A 23767-nucleotide genomic window follows, 5' to 3' on the forward strand; every position below is an offset into this window, starting at 1 on the left:
CATCCGATAAGCGTATATGCCTCTCCAGTCCTGGCTCTCTAATCAGTTTAATGTGCTTCAGCCTTAAATTTGAATAATGACTTCTAATCATTAAGCAGAGTTACTGCTTAATTCACTTAAAAGATCATTAAGACTGTATAAAACGTAGTGTGCCCTTTGACATAATTTTAGAATTCTAAAAAAAAGAATGCTTCTACCATGCAGGTCATGCTAGAAGGAGCACAAATTTACTAAAGCATCAAAAAAAAAGAAATGCAATGATACTAACAGCTCAGGTCTTTTATTTTCTCTTCTCCTCCATCCCTTCAGGCAGGATGCATAGGCAAGCCAGCTGAAACCTCTGTGTTTTGCTGTGTTCTGCAGTCTGGTAAAAGCATTAACGCCCAGGAGGGCGTGGACTCCAGCTCTGGATGCGCAGCAAACCCTCCCTACACCAGAGACCGTCACCGTCTGTCTAGGGGAAAAAATCACCTCAGCCTAAAATACAGAAATGGACATGGTCTCATTCATCTTCAGGGAAAAGTATTATCTTTGGCTCCAGTTTTAAATACGTATATGATTTATAACTGCAAACGCCAACTCTGAAAATCGTACAGGGGAGATATTACCTTTTAGAAAGAATGAGTTTATTTGGCAAATTTATATCCTGAAGTCCAGAAAAGAGGCACAGGCATCCAGGCAGCAGTTCAATATTTCCCACGATATTTCAGTATGACACAGCTTCAAGACAATTGGGAGAATAGGAAGGGGGGACTCACACTATGAGCCCAGTTCAATAATGTAATTCTATTGAACTATTGAACAAAAGCAAATTTTCAGTTTCTGACCAAACAAAATATCAATTTACAGCTCATGTTAAAGGACAAAGGCCTAACACGCATAATCTATGTAGCAGTGAAACTATTTTACTGTAAGGATGAGAGCAGATCAGGATGGTTTATCATTTTAAAATCCTATTCATTTGATCATAAATATAAGAATTGCAATAATTTAAGAAATAAATGAAAAGAGCATGATCCTGGTTATCTTCTTTAGCAGGTTCACAATTCGAAGAGAGAAAATGGAGAGAACAAAGAAAAGCAAAAAGGGGATTAAGAGTGAATCTAATTCCAAATGAACTGAACAAAGGTGAGTGAGTTCAGATAAATTGCTAATGTAAATATAAGGACAAATTCTGATACAAATTGGGTCATAGTCCACTACGAATAAAAGACAAATTTTTGCCTCAGTCAATAATAAAGGGATTTTTATCCATCCGATTGCTCCATATCCAAGAGAAAAACATACATTGATCATTACCCAAACAGAAAATCAAAGACCTGTCATTACAGTAGCTGTTTCTCAATTTATGAAGGGTTCTGGTGTTTACAGCCAGGTATGCAATGGGAAATTAATATGTCCAGAATCTCAGCCAAAGGTCTCGCTTAAGTCTAAACCACAAAATGCAAATCACGACAAGACCAGCAACAATCCTGGACATGAAAACAGGCAGGGTCAGCTCTTCAATCAATCAATCAATCAATCAATCAATCAAGCAAGCTTTTCTCCAGTATCATTTACTTTTTCCTCGCTTTCCTTTTTTTGGGTGGGGGGCATTATTCTGCTTTCCTGTTTTTCATTTCAGTTCAATATATGCGCTGCATTTCGGTTTGTTTGTTGTCGGCCATTAGGAAACAATTCAAAAGGATAACATCCTGCAAGCATTTAAGGAGCCGGGTAGAAGGCCTGTTTATAAAATATGTGCCTCTCGCTCCTATATGTTTATTTTAAGGGGGAAAAGGGGCGGGGGTTTGTGGGGTTAAGAATACACGGATGAAATCCTGGGCCTACCCCCTTTCACACTTCTACACACTCTTAGCACGCTTTTCACTCCGAGTTTATCTCCTGTGGGTGCCCGACAAGCTTTTGGTCTTCACGCACAGACAATCCTCTGTGCAGCCACAGACGAGGGCATGCACAGAGAAAGCAAATAAGAATGAATTATGCTGCGGGGAACACAGGACTCCTTTTTGACCTCGATATGGGAAAGTTTTTTCCCCGTCTTCCACTGGCTGGAGCACTCCTACGTCACTTCTCATTACGGGATGGGTGATTACAAGTGGAAATTACTGAAAGTGTCTCTGTGATTTGGACGCAGTACCAATTCTGTCTAAAAGCATTTAGATTGGGCCTGCAAATCCTCCCTTTCGAACATAAGCTTCAAAATGAAAGTGCATTGCCTATTAGGAGACTTCTCCCGGCCTGATGTAGGGATCCATATTGAGGAGGAGGACACACAGTTAGGTCATATTCTCCTGAGACCCGGCAGGAAAAAAGTATTTACACCTCTCACATAATACAAGAGTCCTGGAAGATGTCAACATGTTGCATTGAATGTCCCTTGTACTGTAGGTTTCAGCATAGTAGAATATATGATTTTTGAGATTAAGACCTACAGGAGACAAAAATTAATTGCTCTTTGGAGGTTATGCTGTTTTTTCCTTCATGCTTCAGAAGCACAATAAAAAACAACATTAATGTACGTCAGAATTCACCTATTAAAGTTTAATGAGATGCAAGGAACTAGTCTGAAGAGAAAAGTCAGAAAAAATCACCACTGGAACACAACTCTTTTGACAAAGATTTCTATTCCATTTAGATTTCTCCCCTTGGCTTGTGACTCATGATGTTAATTCATGTTAAAAATGCTTAAACCATTTGCTTGCGGGTGGAATGTTTAATCACCGCACATTATTATTCACGCTTGGTGAGAGAAGTGACTGTTGCTATGCTCTGCATCTGCCACCAGCTACTTCAAAGAGAACATTAGCAAATGCACTCACAGTGATGAGACTGTGACACAGTCCCACTCTGGGCTCACACCACTCAGTCGTGTATGTTACAGAGTGTGCATGCGTGTGTGTGTGGGTGTGCGTGCGTGTGCGTGTGGGTGTGTGCGTGTGTGTGTATGTGTGTGTGTCTGTGTGCGTGTGTGGCCAATACGCCTTCACTTGGCCAATGTACTTGGTCAGAAAATCAAGCCTTTCACATGAGTGGCTATTCGCTGCCCGGAGAGCAGGATTGGCACTGAAAACTGATGATGTCCAGTAGCATTACCCTCAGATGATACTGCCCGAAGGAGGACACAGAGGCCAGCCTATCAGCCGCAGCTTTCTTCAGATGAACTATTTATCAGACCTGCTGAGGAGGCTTTCTCTCCAGCACTTTAGAGTAACGGTCCTTGGCTTTCACTAAATCACCTCCTCCCAATCAATATGAAGCCCCATGAGGCTCCAGGCCTCTGCTGACCTTTGGACATACCTGGCTGAGCCTATTGATCAGATGCATTTGCATTTAGCTGTATCAAACAGTGATTCTCTCTCTTTTCTGAATACCCTCTGCTTCCCACCGCCCGCCCACCCCCCCCCCCCAAAAAAACAAAAAACAAAAAAAAAACTAACTGAATCAAACCAATGAGCACTGTCAAAGACAGACACACTACTTCATGATTTCCACTGATTGCGTGGAAAGGCAAACTATTGCATTTCCAGCAGGGCATAATGCCAAGTTTTTCTGCTTGAACAGGTGGTGTCTGTATCTCACAGAAAGGCTATGTGATTTACAGAATGCAGTTTCAGCATAAATATGTGGAAAAACTAAATAAACATGAAGAAAAAAACACTCAGAAATTGATGTGAATAAGCAGTTTTTTTTTTTTGCAATGACATGGCATAAATTTGAGCATCACACAAGAGCTTACCCAATATACAAACTTTTGCCATCTGGCACCCATTTGGCTAACATGCGCAAATTATTGTGGATATTAAAAAAGAAACCGTTTTGTAGTCTTTAATCTGAACGTGTGGTGGAATGAAGAGCTTGCTTTCAGTCAATCTATGAACCTGAAGTGTAGGCGAGAGCAGCTTCTGCCAGGGCTTGACGGAGGTTAAAAGAAAGTGCGGTGACAAGCCCCTTCACACTCTCAGAATTCCTAACCACAAATTACCATTTTCGAGTGCAGGGTTGAAATTCAGCACCTCCCTGGCTAGCAGGCCAGGCAAACTTTGGAGATCATATGTTGACCAATGCAGTGGTTAAACTTGGGGAACCCCATGGCAATCTCTAGCGGTATTCACAGGGCCAGACCAGCTCTGGGTGGGTTTTAAGCAGAGCCAGCTGTTGTGACCTGAATCTGTCCTACAAAAGAGGCTGCAGAAAATTATATTTAAAACCCAAAAATAATTACAAAAATTAATGAACAGCCAAGAATATGACATCTATAATTGTATTTATTTTTGAGAAAAGCCACTTCAGATGGACAAGTGTCAGCAGATGTGAGGAATGATGGTAGAGAGAAGGCCTGTGAAAGCCATAATGGGAAAGTAGTAGAGTTCTGTCAATCACCTCTTACAATGATTAAAATCACAGAGTAATAGCATATGATATCTCCACCCACTAAGTGGCTCACAAGGCTTCAGATACCCTGCACACTGCTGCCTGTCAAATGAGTAGCAGCATGGAACAGGTCAATATATCCACGTAAAGATATATAACTACACCAGAGTGTTATTTACAATACTGCTTTAAGAATGTGGCACAAAGCAGATTCGAATGAAATCTAAATGTGCAGCAGTGGAAACTGTGGTGATTCTTTTAGGATTTAGGCCTTCCATAGTAAAGAACCTGCTGCCTGCCTATTGGATCAACATTATGGAGTTTCTGGAATGTGTAAAAATCTAATCAAATATAAAAACATCAAAGTAAGAGAAAAATCCTTCCCTGTCCTTCCCTGACGCATTTCATGTTCCTCTCATTGTCTTGGCCTTCTTACTGAAGGCTGGCTAATTGTTTAGCAATGACATTAAATACAAAGGAGACATGACTCACGTTAATATCCTTACAACATTCGTCAAACCAAAGGCCTTCGGAAACAACCACGCATATAAAATGAATCTGACAGTGACAGAGCAAAATGAGTCACTTCTGTAAACTTCAACTGAGGACTGTACCGATCATTCAAGTGATTACCTTGAAAAAGCTTTGAAAGAAATTAGGTACATGGTAAAATAATGACACATTTCAATTGTTATACATTTTTCTTTTTAGCAGGGACAGTTTCCTTCACAAAATGGTCATACACTAAACTACTGACACCATCAGTAATGACCCAAATTGTCGCCGTACCATTGTGCAAAGGAATGTGACAAATCTGGGGCAAGAAACAAACTTTCACAAACAGTATATTGCACCTTTATCACATTCAGCTAGTCCCGAAGGTGTTAGGTGCATTACAAACATTCCAGAGCAGTAAAGGTTCTTGCATATTACAGAAAGTGAATGGTTAAAATGCCCTGTTTCTGGAATCAGAGCCTGTAGTCTGCCATGCCACCTCCCTCTCCCATCACCAGTAACTGCTTACGATGAGTCAAAGCTTAAAACAGTGTGGGGTGGACAGATGAAATGGTGTTGGGGGGGGGGGGGGGGGGTCAGTGTGCAGTTCACACAAAGGCTGCACCCTCCAAACAAGCAATTAATTAATTAAATAAATATGTTTCCCATTTTCTCTGCCCTTGCGGTTTCAATGCTCAGGGCTGCTTACGAAGCAGTGCGTGCTGGGAGCCGAGCGGGAATGACATCAGCATTCAGGAAGGAAGCACGACAGCTTTTAATGATCACGATCCCCCTCTCACTGTCTACAGAGAGAGCAAAGGAGCAAAGGAACTCCAAACAAGAGAGGAAAAGAGTCTCCTGCAGGAACCCTGCAAACCAGCACACAAAAGGAGAGGGCTGTAAAGGTACCAGGCTTAGAGCCGAGAAGAGCTTCAAAGCAAATCCCCTGCTTTATATACCATTTTATTACAAGAGGCAGACAGCATGAGGTTTAGGCAGACAACCTACACGCTTATGAGTACCTTTGGTCAGTCTTTTTTTATATAAAACTGACTGCTGGAGTTTACACAGTGCAAACACCATTTTCTTGTCACCCTGGTAACAGCAGCCCTCAGTTCACACACTTCTCTTACTTCATACATTTCAACCAGAGAGTGGGGAGAGAATGACAAATTATAGCAAAAGTAAAATCGTATATTCATCATTTGCAGAAGGATTATGTTTTAAAATCGGGGTAGAGGAGAATTCAGTCCAAATGCTAGGATATTTAAATGGGAATGACAATGTTCTGCAGCTCAGGAAAGTTTCAGTGGAAGCTGACCAGCCCCATTTTCCTATTAAGCAGAGAAGTGTTTCTCAGGGCTGTGCGGTGGAATGGGTTGAGAGTGAGACTGTGCGTCACTTGTACAGCTGTGGCTGCGTTAACCCACATTGCTAGTGTCTAAAAAAAACCCCACCGGTTTCACAACACAGACCCACAGGGACCTAATGTCTTCCAGTTAAACCAATAGAACTTCAAAGCCTAAAGCAATACCATCAATCTGTGAGGGTGTCATTTCAGAACCATCCAGCAAAATTCCAATTTAAATCTATCCAGTCAATCTGAACTAGCTCATGATCATCAGATGAGACAGCCAAGGGAAAGCAGTGTGGCACAGCCGTGTACTAAATATCCAGAAGAAAACGAGAGGGATCTCTATGGGATCTATCTGTTCCTGGGAGGGGCATTGCTGTTATGCCCTTGAGTGTGTACTTAACCTGAATTGCCTCAGTTCATAACAAGCTAGATAAGTGGGTGTGTAAAAAAAAAATACAAGCACATAAGGCACACAGGATAAAACATCTGCTACACATGTAACAATGCCCTGTGATCCTCAACAGTATAGTCTGTTAGAAAAATAGTATGTTTGCTTTAAAAAATAACGCATTTAAACATTTGACATTCCAGCACATTATATTTTTGGGATGGATACAACCATTATCAGAGGAATGCATAACTAAACACTCAACATCTGGGACTGAGGATCATTTTATCTATTTTTGCCAAGAAATACATTTATAAATGTGATTATCTTATAAAAGAAGGAAGAGTGTCACTTCAGAAGACTAAGAGTATCTTTGTTCCTGACGTGTGTGGCTTTGGTGAGCACATGTCACATGGCCTACAGATATGGCCTGTCTAAAATAATGCCAGGACTGTCTTGCTGATCAGCTGCAGAGGGATATGATGGGCAGAGTTGCTGGGGGCGTGGGTGGCTTTTTGTGTGTGTTTTTTGGGTGTGCGCGAACTCCTGCGTTCTCTTCCAGCAGGGATCTCGCCTGTTTGACAGACAGCCAAGACTTCCCGCAGGTCCGAGAGGGGGGAAAGTTCATGAGCACAGCAGCAGAAAGAGACACATTATAATTAGCCACAGGCTCGCCAGTTCTCAGCCTGTCATACAGTGACCTTTCTATCGTGCTTATTGGGGTGCTCTCTCCCTCTCTGTTTCTCTCTCACTCCTTTTGCTCTCTCACTCTCCTTTCTATCTCTCTCTCTCTCACACACACACGCGCACGCACACACATGCACACACGCAGGCAAGCACACATAAAATATTTCCCTTCTGAGAAATATATCCATATCCGCTGGCAAAACCCTCCAGAAAGATGACTGGGTTTACTGTAATCTTGTTCATCTTGACAGGAGGAGAGAGGAGATGAAAAGCAGGTGGTAAAACAATCTCTATGGTGAAGGAGAGTTTTGAGACCGACACAAAGGGGCTGCACATACGTGTAATGGTGAGAAGCCTCGCCTCTGCTGGCCTCCTCTCTCACACCAGACCCTCTCAGATTTGGGAAAATAATTAAGGGAAGCCGCAGATTACAGCCTGCTGGAAACGGCATCTTAAACCATCTCCAGTCCCGGGCCAGGAAGCCTGCTAGCTAAGAGAGAGAGAGAGAGCCGCAAGAAGCTGATTTCTTGGGCAGATCTGCTGGCTGGGTGCAACACACAGTCCATGCATACCATCCCCACGGCGTGTGCCAAAGCAGGTTCCTGATAAGGGCTGAACTGTGCCCCTGTCATCTCTGTGCAAATAGGGGCTTCGTTCTGGAATGATACCATGCTGGATTCCGCTCACAAATTACCACCCGAGCTGTAACAAGGAATTATGGGATGAATATATTTCTGGAATGGTGAGCTTGTCAGAATAGTAGAGTCATAATGGCTATATCCAGTTACTTACTCTGACGGTAATTTCATTAGAACTGGAGTTGAGCCTGGGCAAGGCACTGGCATCCTGCTGACTAGCTGGCCCATGCAGGGAGTTACCCCTCCATACTGGAATGGCGTATTTCTGGCACAATTATGGGGATGGGTCCAGGCCGAGTGAGAAGGGTAGAGCTTACTTATATAAGTAAGGACTACCAGCTACTCAGCCAGTCCAGATAGTCTTTAGTGAAGGAACGCAAACTAATATTTCATATGTTATGGTTCCCCTGGTGGTTGAAGTCTCTACTGACCAGGCCAACACTGTCCTCTCAGCCTGACACACAGAAAGGCTGATGGACACACTGACAGAAATGCTTTTTTATTTCTAGCAAATATTAAACTGCTATGAACCCAGCTTTAAATATGCACAAATCTCAAAGAAACCTTTTTGCAGTACAAGCTGTTGCATACACTGACACATACAGTGTATTTGAAAACAGAAAATCCTTCCCTTTTTAACTTTACTTTAAATCTATTGTTAAAAGACTACTGTACCTACTGTAGGACAGACATTTTCTTTTTACAGGTATGCTACCGGTGTGTAGTCCTTTCTTTCCTGAAGCAGACCCCATGAGGAAAGGAGGATGAGCAAGAAGTAGATCAGATGGAAAAAAAATCCTTTCTTAAACCCCATGGGCGTGTAGAGGCTTTGTGCCAATCAAAGAAGCAAATCCATCCAATGGCAGGCCTTGGTCTCAGAAGAGAGGCTGAGAACCAAGCGTGAGACGTATTGGAGTAGTTGGGTGAGGGGAGGTTTGGGGGGGGAGCTTCGTTCACGTGACGACCCGGTTGAGACACACCACTTCATCATCACACACTTGGTACAGGCAGCGTTCTGAAGGAGCCTGGTTTACACTGAAGTAAGGAATTCACAATGCTGCTCTATTTCTAGAGAAACTGTGCAAATACCCGATGAGACACCTTCACTCTGAAAACAACGAGGACACAGATGTATAATAAAGGTTGGATTTCACTGCCCTCTGCAAGGTTATTTTTCTTCTTGTCACCACTTCACCTTCTCTTCCCTGAAGTCCGTTCACTGTCATGTTCAGAAATTCTCTTACCGCCACCCCCATGTTTTTATGAATCGCCACTGTTTTGAGTGCGATGGACCAAGGTTTCCAATAGTGATGACATGAAAACCCCTTACAGGAGACGGCAATATGGAACATTTTCATCTTCTACCTGATACCATTTTCATTATTCCAAAAACTACTGTGTTTTGGTATTTTGAAGGGATTGTCTAAACAGTGGCTTCATGAAGATTCATATCCTCTGCAAGAGCTGTCTTGCCCTTCTGTGTATCACAACACATCATTCAGAGTTCTGGAAGTTTCTCTTCCATGGCATATCACCACACGGCCTCATGCAGGCCTCTGGGCTCCCATGCCAAGGTTGTGGGTTAAGACAAAGACAGCTCGAACCACAAAGAGAAGGAAATTGAAGAAAAAAAACCTTTCATTACACCCTCATTTGTCAGCTTGTGGGATGGCTTGGCAACAGTCCCCAGCAACCCCACCACCACCCAACCATCCCTGCACCCCTCCCTAGTGCTGCCATCCATAAGCAGCCGCGAAGCGCATCCATCCCCAGACAGTTAAATTAGTCTGAAAGGGCACTTCTGCAGCCCAGTGCACATCAGCTGGCAGCACCGGGACCCCGCTCGCCTCGCCTCACCTGCTCTCTCAGAGTGGAATTTGGGGAGCGTCACAGTCCTAGCGGGTGGCGCATTGACATTCACGCCCTTGTGATCCCGCTACCTCCGCCGCGCGGGCGGGCCCCACATGCCTCGGTCTGGAGCAGCTGCGTTCGGTACTCTGCACGGCTCACCGCAGGGAGGTCCCTGCTTCCAGAGGATGCTGTTTTGCATCGGAAAACAACTAACAGCCTCATTCCAGCCCGAACATTCCCTCAGCACACATTTGAGAAAGCAAGTGCCTGTGAGAGGTAACAGGCCAACATCTGCACACAGCTAGAAGTTCAATTGTTTTTGTTTAAATGAAAGGCGTGGCTAGAAAAGATTTAAAAAAAAAAAAAGATAATCACATCGCAAGAAATGGAATGCCTTTGTGGGCGATGCATCATTCAGAAGCAAAATAAATACATTTACTATAGGTAATTTCCCCCTTTGCCTTTTGAATGCTTATTACAGTTTTAAGGAGCTTTAACTATTCCACAGCTTTAGCTTTGTTAAATGATAAATGGGCCCCAAGGGGCTCCTAAAAATCCCTGCTTCTAAATAAATCAGCCAGTCACTGTACTGCATCACTATCTGACACACGACCTTGCTCTGGTTCACATAGTATTTACATTCATGGCATTCTGTCCCTCTACCACACAATACTGTCCGCTAACTCCATAACCAAGTCTCCTCTGCACATGTGCAATTGGTTGAGCAGCCTTGAGCAGGAAAGGTTAAGGTCAAAGCACAATACCAAACGTTCCATCAAGATTCACACAGCTTAACACGGCCCATTAACATTTAACACATGACCTTTACCCAATTTTCTCGGTTATCTCTGGTCATAGCATTGACTACTACTACTGATATATATATATATATATATATCCCACAGAATAAACAAACATTGCCTTCTTCAGCCGTTCATAGCCTTGCCGTTAAGATCTCATTAAGCATGCGTGTTCAAACAGTATTACAGCAATGAGCAACCCGAACATTCAAAAGCAAATCAGCTTGAGAGTGTGAAACCATAAGTCTACCATGCTTCTAGTATTCTGTCCCACAGACAAAGGGACCAATTCAAACTTCAAAAGCTGCTAGTAAAGGATACCATTAAACCCAATTTGCACAGCTTCTCTTCATTTAATTTACCGTGAGACAAAGATCTGAGGACCTCATCAGTCCTCAACGAAACAGAAAGACTTCTTTTAACATTCATTTAAAACGAAGATCAGACACAGGCTCTTCAAGCCATTCTCTAACAATGTAAAGGTGGCTGAGAGATAACTGAAAAATGACCTGCATTTTCTGTGTTTAAACTGATTCTGCATTGCAGGATGACAGCATCTGTCTTCTGTGAGTATTGCAGTCTGTTATTCGGCTCACAGAAGAATTGAATTAATATCTCCTGCTGGGAAGAGAGCTGCAGCATGGCCAATTCCATTTCCATTGCTGTCAGCACAAAATCTGAAAAGGGATGGATATATGTCTCAAAACTATTTGTACCAGAAACCCCTATTAGGTCATGGAAATACTTTTCCCTGAAGGTCCATTTCAACAATAGCAACATAAATATCTTTGCTGAAGAACAATCGTAATATTTTTTTACCTCAGCCTTTTATTTTAAACACAGGTTCCATTTCCTCCTGAAGGATAATAAAAAATGGACATCTTTATTTAGCATTATTCACTATAGAATCCATGTGACACTGTGTAGCATTGTAAAACACCGACACTGATACAGCAATGCTGTTGGGACAGCGACAGTTTCATGTTGCCACAAGTTAAAATGGTCATATTAATAAAAGACTTTGCATAATTTCCACAGCACGAGACAGAGACGGCAGATTTAATCATATATTTTGTAAAAACATAATAAAGCTAATTGCTCCCTTGTGCATCTCCGCATACATTACCATACATAAATTAGCAAGTTAAAATGCATATGCAGATATCCTGAGAATCACAGGGAAGCTATTGGATTATGAGTCGGATGAGAATGCTACAATCGCTGGCAGCAGAAAGAACAAAAAAACCAGGACAGCAAATTGAACAGCACCGATAACACAGAGGAGCGCAAAACAGAATGCTTTAGCTTTGTGAGAGAGGAGTGTCTGTCTCTCTGTTGTTCCCTCGACTTCACTCTCTCACTTCCTCTCCAGTTGGAGGTGGGCGGAGTATGGCAGGCGACACTTGTGTGTGATGGACAGGTTCTCAGACAGCTATTTCTGTAGCTCCTCTTATCCGAGACCTGGCTCATCAAGTACCGAGTGACAGATCGTTTAGTGTGGGTCCCCACACTCTCTCCTCCTGCCTGCGTGTGTGTCTGTGTGTCTGCGTATGCATCTAGGGGGGAGTTCCAAACTGCAATCTGTTAAAGAGGACAATTTTTACTGAAGAGACTAATTAAATCTGTTGGATTTGTATAAGCCCTCCAATAATAATGGCTCCCTTGAAGTGTGCTTCCTTTGAATTTACTGAGAGGCGCTTCATCAAAATAAAAGCTCTCCACATCTATCCTGTCGAGGAGATGCATGAATGTACATTCCATTTGCAGGCTATGTTACGCAGGTTTATTTGCACCATTTCTTCTTCACTGATTATGAGGCTTACAATAGCAGGTAGAAGGCAATTCATATTGAATGAAGGGCACTGAAGGGCACCGCAGGATTGTGCACTGCCAAAAACTCATGGGTTCAGTATCCAGATATTCAACTATTCACATGCGCAATGTACTCTGAGTGTAAAGTACTACATTTACTATACCCAAATAGAGCTGTAGAGCTGTAGAACACAAATTAAACATATTAAAGCTCAAATGTGAGGACCAACCCTTTTAAGGCCAGACTCGCCTCAAAATCAATGAGTCGCTAACATCATGAGAGAGATAAAAAGGACCCTCAGTAAGGGGGGGTGTATAATGGTGGAGGGGGGGCTCCCATGTGCCTTCAAATCAATGGCTGTGCTCATGGCCAAGAGATACAAACGGCACATCACACATTTTATCATTTTCTCCTCCCTCCTCTCCCCCGCTCCTTCAGGCTATTCTCACACCTCATCCCCCCATCGCAGATCCACCCTCTTTCAGGACTCCAGTTCCAGCTTGGCATGCAGCCCCCACCTAAATTAACGGAGAGCCAGTGCAGGCTTTCAGTAAGTTCTGAATCAGTCATTGCGGTGGCCTTGGGGGGGCGCTGGCGCGCAAATGGGTCACGGCAGCCAGTGGGGTCAGGAAGTGACGAGGACCTGTGGAACAGCCCTGTCTGGTCCCTGTCAATGGCTGATTTTGCAAATGTCACAACACATACAGCCCATTAAAACAGAAGCGTGCTATACTCTTACCACATGGCATGGACTGTCGTCCATCAAAGGAGTCAAGATTTTAAGCAAAACACCAAAGTTAACAGAAATGGATGCTCCCCCCACCCTCTTGCCAACACCCCTCCGACTGAAGGAAGAGACAATAGGCTGGCCCCTTCCTCTAGTGAGCCAATAAAAGCAGCAGTTAAAAATAAAAAGGCATGCTGCACAGCTGTGAGATGCTTGGAAGATTTGTGTCCTGTCAGTCCACTTAAATCACAACAGCTGAAATGACAGGCGCTGCAGCTTTTTTTCCTGTGCTAAACATATAGCAGCTCAGTCCCACTCACCCACATGGGACATCGGAGAGTACACCACAAGCTTAGGGGGACAAGGTTCGAAGTGGGACATGGAAATCACCCACACCGCAGCCCTACTCCGTTTTCTACTGTACCCCCTCAGCAAACACGCAAACACGTGCACACAGTTTTAATACTCTGAAACTGCTAGCATTATGACTGTGAGACACAAAGGACAATTTCCCCCATACATTTCCACTCTCATTTCAACATAACCTTTGCTATGTCTGATGCTAATATTTAATGCATCATGAGCAGCAGAGTGGAATTAGATCATTGTGGTCAGTCACTAAACACCCCAAGCATAGGTGAGATGATGAGAGAAGCAGAGGAGGAAAAATACACCTACGCCTGAGCATAACATGCTTGTACATAAATGGCACCTTCTGCTTTCACATCATACACATTCATTCAAAAAACTCAAGTGGAAATGGAAAGTACTCACCTCTCTCAGTCTCTCTCTCCTGTCTGTGGGAAATCAGAAATGCACTTGGAGGACTGATTCACTTACAGACCAGCCACTGCAGCACAGAGACCACAAGGAGAACGCTCTCAGCGTCTTCTTAATTGAAAAAATCTGTTTCTTGCTCAGATGGAAAAGGAGAGGAGAAGGAGACAGAATGAGGGGCTGACAGCCCTGGAGCTGAAGAGATCTCTCGCGCAGCGTGCTGCCGGTCGTGGGGCCATTTGCAAGCAGGGGTGGCAGTGGAAGGGGTGGGGGGGGGTGGGGCTGCACTCTGGAGGAATATGATCAGGTTGGGTCAGCGAGCCGAGAGCCACGCAGACTGCCTCCTCAGAAAATGACTCCCACATCCCCTTCCATCCACCCCCTCCCTCCATCTACTGCAGTGAGTCATGCGCTCTCAGCCAATCGCAGCCCGGCTGCCAGACTCTGATTGAAATCACAAGGGTATGTACTGTAGCTGCGGCCCCACAGCGATCCAGAAGAGAGAGGAGAGAGAAAAAGGACTTTTTAGGGCCATGAGGCTTTAGGTTTACATTCTTGTGGGTTACTGGAGGTTTTATGAGCGATTGTCTGGGTGGGGTGCTGACTGTATCTGTGTGCGGCTGGCACATTCCTGTCCAGTTTAACCACATCCCAATTCCTTCCTCAAGAACCAGATTCTCAGTAAACTTCTGCTGGAAGAAATCAAAAGCTTTGACTCTCCGTAAAGGAGGACGTCACAGCATGTCAATGCACAGTCCTTCTTGTATGCATTAAATCAGCACACGCTGCGTGCCCTCACAGTGGACAGTTCTTTTTTTAGTTCTCCAACCTACATACATACAAGTTAAATCCTCCCTCCTAACTCAAATGAATGAAGAAACCCAATATCTAAAAGTACATGTGAACACAGGCATAAGCAAAGCTATTCATTGCCACGGCATCGGTGTGGGTTTTTTTATAATAGGGCAATGTGCGGTGGATATAACATGATATGTTTTATAGCACTGTTAGCACTGTACACCTACTGTTCCAGGCACTTCTGGGTGGACAATTTCCATAAATCCTGTTGGATTTCTGTGGCTAGAGACAACGGGGAACCTGCCCGGGGGAGGGACTCTCCCTCACCTGACAACACAGGACAGTGTTCTCCTATACCACCATTAACCCCCCCCCCCCCCCCCGACACCCACCCCCCCCATGTTGATGCATCATGTACCAGTACTAGGCAACAAGCACATATATTTTACTCATATAACACACATTAAAAATGTTCAAATGTTTAAAATGATAAACGTAGAATTGCACATGACCAACTAAATCTACTACAATTAATTTGGAGCATAACCACCCCTCCTGTGCATGCATTTCTTTACTAAATGTGTTCCTTTCTCTGCGGTTTATCGTGCCCACAGCAGACTGAAGTATGTTAGATAATTGCAGAGGCTCGGGAGAAGCGCCTGAGGTGTCCTTAAACGCTCGCATGCTGTGGAAACGCTGTGGAGTATCTAAACTGCGGCCCCCTGCCTCCCTCTTGGCCCGGAGTGGTTAGCTCATCTTCCCTCACTTCATTACTAATTGAAGTGATCAATCAAAGGGAAACCCAGGGACAGCACTGAACGTGAGACTGCAGCCACATTGGCTGACCACTGCCCTGATTCACACAATCTCGCTTTAATAAGCTCCTTCTTTATAGCTCCCGGGATAAAACTTTTTTTGGTTACTAAAATATTGCGCACATAAACACAAAATGGAACTGAAAATGACACAGGAAACAAATTCGAGCAGCCGTCAGTGATATTAGCATGATCAAGCCTCCGCACTGATATGAAATCTTTTTCCAAGCCTGCAGAACCAAATCAATTTTCCTCCTCCCCAGTCCGTGGACAGAGAGAAACACGTGACACAAAATGGCTGCTTTAGCTGGTAAAGTCATTTCAATCCCTGCACATTTCTGCGTCGTACTGAAAACAGGCACTGACATCTTATACACATAATAAAAAGTCATCATGCTCTTTTCACGTCTTCCTTCTTCTAAAAATCTAAAGCCATTACACTGAAGGCTGGAAAAGAACTCTGACACCAATTGAGTACAAAAAAAGATTCTAGATTAACATAAAATCTTTCATATTTAGTGAAATTTTTTCACTGTAGCAAAGTAAAAACTGTAAAATGCCACAAAGTAAGCCATTGTCTAGATTGCCAATAAAGTGCATGATGCACCAGGACAGGCCTAGAAGGCCAAAGACTGTACCGTGCTGGGTTCGGGGGCGGGGTCGGGGAGGGAGGGGGGAGTGCAGTCCTGGCTCTGGTAACTAGCTTGTCCCTCCCCAAGTCTGAAGTCGTACACTTTATGTCAGCGTGCAAAGCTGAAACAGACAGGGATTAATTGTGCCATTATGAAGAGAGTGGATTTGATTGTCCGTTCATAGATTTTTCAGTATCCCTGGTTTCTTCTATGAGGGGGGAGGGGGTGCCTGTGGAGACTGCAGCTGACTCACAGCCAAGAATGAAAAAGCTGAATGTATCTGTGCTGGCCTCAAGCCCTTGGCAGGGTCTGTACAGCATAGGGAGGGGGCATCCATGCACTGTAGAACACACTAACTGGGATGGAAGTACAAATGTTACCTCAGCCTGAATGAGCCACAATGAATAGAGAAGGCGAAATGAAGCAAGCGTCAGGGCATTTAAATTGAACACCATTTCAAACTGAATGGCAGAAATGGAGCAGAACACTAATGATTTCGGCTGGTCTGTCTCAGCCCATTTCTGCTCTCTCATTCTCCTCACATTTGAATGGAACAGAATAATAAAAAAAACCCTCTTAAATGGAAATGTCACAGTTCAGTGCTCAGCAAAACACACAAACGTGGTTTCAACATTGCTCCCCCACTGAAAGGCGTTTAATCTCTTGCTTTTACAATTTAGTTTACCATTTTCAGTCCTTTTAAAACCACACAATGAAGAATACAGCCACTGGCCCTTGATGATATGAACAACAATGGCGTATACAATAAAGAAAGCGGGTAATGTGCTGTCGCAAACCACTTGAACTGCCACCTTTGTGGTGCAACACTGAAAGGGTTAACACCATCCATAGGTATCAGCGGCATTCCTGCCACACTGAGGATGTATTTAGCCTCCCCTTGCCCAGCTGCCTGCTCCACAAACACTCTCAGAATTCCGCCTTGAGCCTGCGGCTTGGCTAAATGGGAGATCAGGGACTGAGACTGGAACTCAGATAATTCTCCTGCGGCGGCCCAGACTTCCTCACTCCAGACACAGACGGCGCAGTCAAAGGGGTCTGCAACAGTCAGGGCCTTCAGCCTGCCACGCCAATCACAGCCTCCATACTACACCACAATCCCTTTTTCCTTCCTGCCCAAATCTATATACGGCAGCTAATGAGGCTCACTGGAAGGGTGCTCGTCCTGTCAGTCACACTGAAAGCGACAGAGGGTATCGTATTAGGAACCGCAACACTGTTTATTAGCTAAGCGGAGACTCAATCAACGGCACTAAGTATTCATGAGGCGCGTGTCATTGTGCCGCTTCCACACGAGCAGCGGGGTGATTTGCCTTTTTAATCCGGGGGGGAAGAGACAGAGCCAGGGCTGGGGCGATGAGAGGTGGACGCTGGCTCCTTTCCACCAGGAGAAAGGCACAAAACAGCATCTGTGATTCTAATCTGGAAGCCATTTCTGAGAGTCTCACACCGCCCCCACACGCCCCCGCTCCCCTCCCCACGTGAACCGCCAGTGGCCTTCTTGAAGGGGTGGGAGAGGGTCACCGTGGCCATGACTCAAAGGTGCTTCCAAGCAGCGTTGCATCAGTGTCCATCTGCACGTCTGCGGAATGATGACATGCACCAGACGGCAGGAAAGCTCTGATCGGTGAATCACTGCTGAGCAAGCATTCCACCCTGAAAGTGATTATTAGCACTAATTTGCTTCAGAATGTCAGGATGTGCCCTTCTCTGTGACCTGTACTGCTTCAAAATGCTTCCTGTATCTCATCACAGTCCTTGACCTACGCCTGTACAATCACACGGGTGTTCAGGGGGAAACTTCATGTGAACTGTTCAACTGAAGGAGGCAGTATACTGAAACTGAAGCCACAGCTCTCCCCCCCCAAAATGCTTTGTACTGCTGTAGTTACCCTATCTCTCCCACAATGTTAGAAGTATTTGAAGGATCCTTGAAAGTGCAGTCAGTGGTTAATGTTGTATTAATGCAACAGATTAATAAACAGATATAGACACAGCACTTCGCTGACTAACATGTAAAAACAATTCAGGATACAGATACCAGAAGTATTTCACAAAGAACCTTACTCAAAGGTATTTCTGCAACAAGCTGCAGGATTCTTGGAAACGACTTGCACAATTCCTGCCCATTTCCTTTTTGTAATAAAAATCAGCCCGGGTCAGGGAGGTAAACATTCAAATTCCCCCTCCTGCTCATCAGCGCCCCATCAAAACAGCCAAACAAAGCACTCCAGACTGTCCGCAGCGATGCTAAACACATGCTTCCTGCTCTCATTAAGAAACTATTCCCTCAGAAGCGCCAAACAATGGCAAGTCAAGCAGGCTGCTCATATATAAAACGTACCAAGGAGAGAACTCCTTCAAAATGAATTGCCTATTGTCAGAGCTGCAGCCCCCATATGGGACTGCTCGAGTGTCCCATGAGCCAACATGCCCCTGGCACAGCAGCTGAGCGCTTTTCTTTCCCTCCAGAACCTTCCGCCCACTCGGCACCTCTGACACCCCCCCCACTCTCCCCACGGAGCCCCTCCCTGTGACATAATCAATCAGGTGATATTGCGTCTATTGACAGGCCCCCACAGCAGCCACCGCCCCGCCGCCTTCTCCTCTATTGATCCCCCCCACTAATACAACCAGACACCACAAAACGGTGCTTTCCCCCCAAGGGAATCCGTGGACGGACGCATGAATATTTGATTTACTATAATACACTTTCTGTGTATGCGTAATTATCCTGTGAGAGCTCCCTGTTGTCAGGGACTGCTTTGTTAAGCATGTCAATGCACAGTCCTCAATTATGTTTATCACAATTATGTTTTTTATGTTTCTCAGTTTATATTTTTAGAGAAATAAAAAGATATAAAACCATTGCGATTAAAATTATCTTAAGATTACGATGAGAGGACATGTCACAGGACAGCAACAAAAAAAATAGGAGTAATTACTTTTCCCCAGGAACTGCAGAGGACAGGAATCAGAGTTTAAATGCTCCCTGGAGCCAAAAGATCTGGTGAGCCTGTGTTTTATAGAGTCCATCAAAAGGATGGAAAAAGGCAATAAGCCCTGTGACAGGAATGTGTAAACTTCATGAAGCCAGTGTCAGCTCGTCTCCCGGTTTCACATCACTGACTTTATCTCCCCGGATGGAATGGAGGGAAAAGCTCTTCCCTCTGTGTCTCGGCCCTGTCTGCTCGCCCCTCTCTGCGCAGTTACAAACGGCAGATAAAATTCCGGAGGTGCATTTGCATACGCCACTGGGGACGGCTAGAATCCAATTCCACACAAACAGATGTCATATATCAGAGACTCCGAGGCAGACACCTTTAAGAGCAAACAAGCCAAACAGTCGTCTTGGGTTTCTCTGGAACAGAGAACAAAGAAGGGTCTGCAGGCAAAACAAAACATGCACACACACACACACACACACATGTGCGGGTGCGCATACACAGGCACACACACACACACGCACAAAAACAAACACACACACAAACACACGCCTGCCATAGATTCATGGTGCCTGTTGGGACAAAAGAGGTCACACATTCCTTGTGCTGAAACAAACAACCCAGGGAATAGTTTAATGATACCCACAAACAGGGTGAGGTCCTTCGGCACAGATACGTGACCCGACTGCACTACTTCCACAATTACTGTAGCTGGGAGGCTCCTCCCCCTCTGCTCTTCTCTGCAGAGGAAAAGTAATCTGCAGTGAATTCAATCACTTCTCCATTGAACAGCTACTCTGTACTGCTTTTGTTCTGGGGTATTTATAGAACAGGCCGGGATGAATGAATGGCTCAAGGAGTGTGCTTGCCACTATGCAGACTCACTGTATTCAGTACAGTGAGTCCATACAGCAGCCAATGAATCTGTATGCTGAATAATGAATATACTGAGTATACTGAATCTGAATCTGTGTCCGTAATGGGTGGGAGAGACTGTAAACAGTACGGCAGAAGCATTTCAAAATGCTCAAAATTTCAAATCTTACTGTGGGACTGCAAAACCCATAAGGCTTATGACAGATTTAGCACAATTTTTTATTTTATTTATTTCAAAGCACTTTTTACAATTTCCAAACAGCTTAGCCCCTCGTCACATGACTGTGTACCAACACTAACAGGAAGAGGCTGTAGCACCTGCATGTTAACCAAGTTTGTGACCTATAACTGATTTTGTACAAAAATAAAAGTATCCAATTTAAACAAACTGCAGACTACAATAAATGGCCAATTAAAAACCAAAAAATCTAAAATAGACACATATGCATTAGGTTGTAGTAATAGGGAAGATAAAATGAATATGCATTAACTTATGATCAAGTTGATTTTAAAACAAAACAAGGGGCGGTCAACCAAATTTCAAGTCCAAAATGTAATCTTAAAATGCTTTTATAGTGAAGTTGGTGCAGGACATACAAAACGCAAACCGAATGTGCTATCCACTGCACCACTCTCCAGAATGCATTACCATAAAATAATTGCAATGGCATTGAAATGGAAGCAAATTCAATTTTCCCCAGTAAAATGTGTAGCGACCATGCACACAAACTGACAGGGGGCCCTGAACGGTAAACACGAAACATGTTAGCACGAACCTAACCACGGAGCTTTGTGGCGGACGGTGCCATGCTGTTGCATACAGAAACTTGCTTCTGAACGAAACGGTAATTGTGGGACAGTGATTTCCCCAGGGGGTGTCGCCCGGGGTGGCAGGAAAGAGGTTCATTTTGCAATGAGCTCCAGCAGGGAGGATCCCTTTTTGCATGGTTGGGCCCAGTGTGGTGGCGCTCCAAGAAACTGCCAGCCATCGAACACTTCCACTCAAGGGGCTGGGGCAGTCAGCCAGCCAGCTGGAGAGAGGGGATTGGTTCACGGCCCGGGTGATTGGATTGGGTTTCTCTGTGGTGGTTTTCTATCTATTCCCGGCCATACCGTTCATGGTTCAGTTGGTCTCACTCTCTGAGACAGGCTGGTTATTCCCTGATGACTGTTTCATATACAGCCCAGCAAGAAAGAAAAAAAAATCTCATTAAAAAAGATCATCTGCTATCACTTTTGACATCCCAGACATTTATTCAGATGAAATTATAAACAGAACAGAATCCTAAATACAACAAAGGGTATCACATTGCTGCATGTTTTATTTTATCCCATTTCCTTCACTTTTCCACACTGAGCCTGACTTTTCCTGAGGACAAAATGAGAAAGATTTCACAAAGAGAGGGGCAAAAAACAAGTTAATTCACTATGTATAAACAACCAGGCTTGGCCAAGCACCCCCCTCTCTCTCCCTCTCTCTCTCAGCCAATCTTTCTTTTGTCCTTTTTCTCTCACTTACTTTCTCTCAGAAAAATGAATGACTACAAACAGTGAAAGGACAAAACATATCTGCTTCATAATCTAATACTGTATACTTCCCATTTGCAACTACCAATAAACAGAATGGCACAACTTCTTGCATTTTTTCAGAAAGAGGGAGAGGGAGGGAGAGGGGAGAGAGAGACAGTACTATTCTAAATGAGATAAGCATGCATTAGCAACCCTACATGTAGAATTTTGTAAAAGCATTCTACAAGTACAAAGAAACAGACCAAATAAGGCATACAGGCCAAAGCTAAACCACTGCCCATTAGTGATGAATATCCACAAAAGAGATTAAAATGCATCTCATATCAAGGCCTCAGGTCACATGCATTTAAGGCGATAAAAACACAAAACATCAGTCACAAAAACAGCCCCGTCAGTCAGCTGCTAATGAAGACGACCAACTAACTAACCTATTAACCCTTACCCTACTAACACAATGCACAGACCAGTTTCATTGTGGCGTGGGCGGAAGGGTGGGGAACAGAGGAAAGAGAAGGAGCAGCCTGGGATGCGTGCAAGCACAAGGCGTCTGAAATCACAATCAGGCTTATTCATCTTATCTCATGCTTCTTGCTTCTGTTCCTGTCCTTGTGATCCTCCATACAGAGGGCCTACTCTCTGTGGGCTTCATTCAGAGCTGCAGGCAGGCACTGGAGAAGCTGCCTCCGTCCCTGTATCTCAACAGTTGTTATCAGCGCTACAAGAGCAGAGTGAGGGGAAGCGACGGCGAATGCGAGCTTGAAAAGGGGACCGTGGGCACAGCAGAACTGACGGGCATTGTTGGTCATGAATCACAGCGGCAGTGAGTCAGAGCCCGGCGCTGGAAACGTTCGCCTCGTCCGGCTTTCTCTCCAGAGCTGCAGAGAACCCACCCACCTGAACTGCGTGAGACCTTTTCTGATCTGAGATAGTGTGAATGGAACTCGCACAGTTAGCAGAGAGCACCTAAACGGTGTAGCACTCACTGAAAGGAACGGCAAGGCACTGGGCCACAGTCACCATACAGAGCTGTGAAAGCTGTGCTCCTCACACAGCCCTACAAATGAGTATACAAGTCCACATTAGCGAGCTAACTTAGCTAACATTCACCAAGAGTATCAAAATATCTGATCATACAATAAAATGTCCTTTAACAATCCACAATGAATTTGTAACAACTAAAGAATTCAAGCATAGGCTTGGGATACCTGGCCATAATAACAAGAAGCCACCCCCTCCATACACACACACACACACACTAATTTGCACATCAATGACAAAAGGAAGTGAAACAATAGAAAGAAAAGGTGGCAACAGTAGAAGAAAGGTGGAATTTTTATAGCAAAAGAGGTCCAAGACAATCCAGGTTGTCTGGATTTTTCTCCCGAATGTTCGTTTAAAATAAATGGTCACCGAATAATAGACCACATATAATTAAATGCTCAGAGAAACCTCCTCCTGGCCACAGAAAAAGAGAAGTTTTTTCAGATTTTCACTGAGCAGGATTGAGCAAGTGAATTGCTAATGACTTTCAATCAGCTGGCATTTAAATCACCTAGAGGAAGCGAGATAAAGTCTAATTATTCATTACAATTTTTTTTATCACCGTTCATAATTGTAGCTCATTAATGTGAAGTTTAGCTAATTCCAGTTTTGCACTACAAAGGTTAGAAATATTTAGGATGCAAATCAATGCAATGCAAAACTGAGGGAAGAAACTTAAAACTGGGACACGAGAAGATAATATTTTTTCCCCCGGTAATCTAGCAACAGGTCACAGGAGAATTATCCACTCAGTTCTCCCTCTGAGTAATCACGGTGAGACGCACACATTTCCCCAAACAACGTCCTGGAAAAGTCGCCGTAACGTGGTGAAATCTCCGCGCCTCAATCCCTCAAAAATCGCTAAAAAGTGATTTACAATCTTCTCCGGACTGGTGCTCAAAAGCGATTTTCACCACTTCAAAGACACCACCAGCGTGCCTCCTTGGTCAAAGCGCAAGTGCTCTGTAGAGGTCTAATTAGACATGACGTTTAATAAAGCAAATACAATCCGCTTGACATACGTGCACAGTCTGAGTTGGATTACCATCTGCCCGTGGTATTTTAGTGAAACTGTTGCAGCCCGAGATCACCAGCGAGTGGCCTCCTTTCAAACCAGAAGCGGCTTAAAACCAAACCTTCCACAGCGAGCAAACACAAATCCAAAATCTTTCATTACCCACAAAAAGTCATTAAGACTGAAAACA

General features: G+C 44.2%; 1 protein-coding gene across 4 annotated transcripts in view; it reads right to left on the bottom strand.

Annotated features, from left to right (window-relative positions):
- prickle2b (prickle homolog 2b) overlaps window positions 1-23767 on the bottom strand; it is a 70646-nt gene that overhangs the window by 22023 nt on the left and 24856 nt on the right. The window contains exon 1 of one of the 4 annotated variants that reach the window (XM_064304936.1): window positions 13905-14145. The exons of the other annotated variants lie outside the window; for them this stretch is intronic. The gene's annotated coding sequence lies outside the window, so the exon portion shown is untranslated. Of the gene's footprint in view, window positions 1-13904; window positions 14146-23767 lie in introns of those variants that run through there. 4 annotated transcript variants of the gene reach the window in all.

This window comes from Anguilla rostrata, chromosome 13 (genome assembly GCF_018555375.3).
Source record: "Anguilla rostrata isolate EN2019 chromosome 13, ASM1855537v3, whole genome shotgun sequence".
Classification (NCBI taxonomy): domain Eukaryota; kingdom Metazoa; phylum Chordata; class Actinopteri; order Anguilliformes; family Anguillidae; genus Anguilla; species Anguilla rostrata.